We start from the raw sequence: 3179 nt of genomic DNA, 5'->3' as shown, positions 1-3179 counted from the left end.
CGTCAACCGGGGCATTCAAACATGGCGCCTTTCCATTCCGAGTAAGTTAGTCCTACAACTGCGGGAGTAGGAAACGAGGAATTCGGACAGATAAGAGATGATAACATTGCCGTGCAGTCGGACGCCTTTGTTTGCCCGCAATGGGCATATAATCAGCACCGAAGCACGCGCCTCTCAACTACAGCAGCGTTTACCCCACCTCTCCGCGAAGCGTCGACCGCGGCACACCGCAAAATTCTGCGTGTATTCAACGTCGGTAGCGTGGCCGAGCGGTCTAAGGCGCTGGTTTTAGGCACCAGTCTCTTCGGGGGCGTGGGTTCGAATCCCACCGCTGCCAGCAACTCTTTTTAGGTTGTTCAAATCACGTTTTATTATGAATTGTAGCGCCACGCAAAACAGTGAGTTGAATTCTGGGATCGTACGTGCCGAAACTGCGATTTGATTTCGAGGCACTCCGCAGTGAGAGACTCCGGATTAATTCTGACCACCAGGGGATCTTTGATGAGCTCCCAATGCATGGGAGGCGGGCGTTGTTCTTGCATTTTGTACCATCTAAATGCTGCCGCTGCGGCCGTGATTCGACCCCGCGACTTCGGGCTTAGAAGCTCTACCCCATAGCCACAAAGCCACCACGGCGGGTGCGAGACACTGACAAGGCTCCGGATTTTATTAAGGAATAATCAGCTGGTTCACTACTCTGTCGTTCTGTAGCTCATTTGTTAGGACCTGCTTCGCCTTAGAAATAGTTATACATGTATTACGGGCGCCAGAAACCTTTACTCGTATGGTTTTATTTGTTTGAAAATGTATATATAAGTATTTATTGTGTAGCTGCCTTCTTCAGGAAAACGATCAGTTGCGGAAACATTATCACTGCACGTGCTTTCATTTATGGGAACAGTCACGGAAATGCAGCTGTTTTCTTGGTTTCGAGCAGCTCGCCAGAAGCATACGGACGCCAGCGATTACATATTCCATTCATACAGATGCAGGTGGGCAAGCTCGTCCAGATCTGGCATGACTCGAATAGCCGCAGCTGCCGCTGCTAGTGGTAAATATAGTTGTCAGGGTGTGTGAAACTATATTACAAAGTGGAGCTCAGCGTTTTGGCTAGCAACTAATGCAGAAAAAATTTTGTGCCAGGGATTTGCCTTATCAGCAGTACGAATGATACGGATGAGTCACTGTCTCTCGGCTGCCCTATTTTTCGGAACGGAAAGAACCACACTTGGTCTTCGCTTGGTCTTTACGCGCGGTAAAACGTCATAGCGAAAGCGCAAAAAAGTACTGAAATTTTGTCCTCTGCTTTCATGCATGACACAACGTTTCCTTTGAAGATGTAACTAGAATTACAAAGCATCTTGTCGGACACATTCAAGATTAAAATCGCAAAACTGGTGCACTCCGGAGAATTCGTTTCAAGTGGATACGCCTTTCGAATTCACGGAATATAATTCGCAGAGAAAGTTTTCTCTCTCTCTCTTTCACTTCCTGTTCTCCTCCCCACGTGTAGGGTAGCAAACTGAACTCAGTCTGGTTAACCTCCCTGCCTTTCTTTCTTGCCTTCTCTCTCTCCCCCCCCCCCCCCCCAATTGAGGCGCAGGCACAATGTGACTCGCATACATAGCGATGTCCCAAGGACGAAGGGAATGTTTACTGTAGGCTTTCAAATAAGAAATAATTATCAGCTGCTAAACAGTCTTCAACGAACATTTATTATGACCTGAACCTGAAACCGTTTTTCGCTCGTACAATCGCATCTAAGAACGGTTGTTTTTTTTCCAGGAGCAATCTACCTATGGAATTCTTCACCTGGCAATATCCGTTCACTCCTATCAGATGGATTTTTCGCCGCACTAGTTGTCGATGCAAGCCAGTAACACCGCTATTTTTTGTATACTTATCAATTGCGTTTCTATTACCATATATTTACAGCCTTTTTTTTTTTACTTTAGGCTTGTACGTACACTTCTGCTATATCCCTTCCTATAGGAAGCCGTATGTTCAAATAAATAAATAAATAAATAAATAAATAAATAAATAAATAAATAAATAAATAAATAAATAAATAAATAAATAAATAAATAAATAAATAAATAAATAAATAAATAAATACGTGTCGGATGCAAAATGGCGATGAGAGGCTTATGGTGCACAAAAAAACTACGACACATATCAATCAACATTTAAGATTTTTTATTGTCTTGTATTTCGGTGGCACAAACCCGTACTGGAAAACAGGCCAAGAACGGGCACATACGCTGTGGTACATGCCGAATGGCTAAATCGACGAAAATTAAAGTTAGTCACGAATGCAATAAATATATACAGAAAAACAGACACAAAGAAACAGAAAACATGAGAATGAACATAAGTAATCATTTGATCGTGCCGTCTAACATATGTGCGTTACTATGCAGTTGTCACCAACTGCCCTCAATAAAATTGATTTCTTTGGGAGATAACAAAAGATACGGTGAGCTGACGCACTCTTAAACAACATTGCTCATTACTGCAGCTTCCACGATCCCGCGCGCGCACCGATCTTTGTCTATAAACAAGACTGCAGGGCTTTCTGCTTTTCTGTATATATTTATGACATCTTGCATTAGGCATTAAATATAATACACTATTTCATTAACAGGTCGTTGTGCTCTATGGATATCTGTGTGCCGGCATGATTTATCCAAGATTTACGAAGGAGTTACTTTTTTTTACATAAAACAATGATGCGCTAACTTGCACCATTTTCTTGGTCAGCATACAATGGTTGGATAAGCCCTTTCGCTGATACTTTCGCACATACATAATTCACGTATCTTTCAACATTTAGCTCCGCTATTTTGGTGCGTTCTGTTAACAGTATGTTCTAACTCTCCTCATCTACGAATGTCTGGGTGGCGGGGTGATTGCCCAGCTCTCCCTACGCGTGACCGCCACCCTGCGTGAGCGTAATGGTTCTTTCTGCATAACGAGGAAATATTAGAGCAATACTTTATTCACTTGTCTATTCGATTAGGATTTCCGGCATCTTCTGAGCCCTACGTTCTCTGCACGTTTCCGTGCACGTAACACGTCACCGAATAATTTTGTGGACTGACTTTTGCCTGTTCGGTGAACTTGTAAACTGACAAAACCGTTCGTTCTCCAGTATTGCTTGAACGGTCAACGGGGGCCAG

The 3179-nt window shown here is 43.4% G+C and overlaps 1 non-coding gene across 1 annotated transcript; it reads left to right on the top strand.

Annotated features, from left to right (window-relative positions):
• The first annotated feature begins 255 nt into the window (after positions 1 to 255).
• Positions 256 to 337, top strand: TRNAL-UAG (transfer RNA leucine (anticodon UAG)). Its single transcript has one exon. It is a non-coding gene; the product is annotated as a tRNA-Leu (tRNA).
• Positions 338 to 3179: the final 2842 nt, after the last annotated feature.

This window comes from Dermacentor albipictus, chromosome 3, assembly GCF_038994185.2.
Source record: "Dermacentor albipictus isolate Rhodes 1998 colony chromosome 3, USDA_Dalb.pri_finalv2, whole genome shotgun sequence".
In the NCBI taxonomy this organism is placed as follows: domain Eukaryota; kingdom Metazoa; phylum Arthropoda; class Arachnida; order Ixodida; family Ixodidae; genus Dermacentor; species Dermacentor albipictus.
Note: the sequence above shows the minus strand (reverse complement) of the source record. Positions and strands in the feature narration are given on the sequence as shown.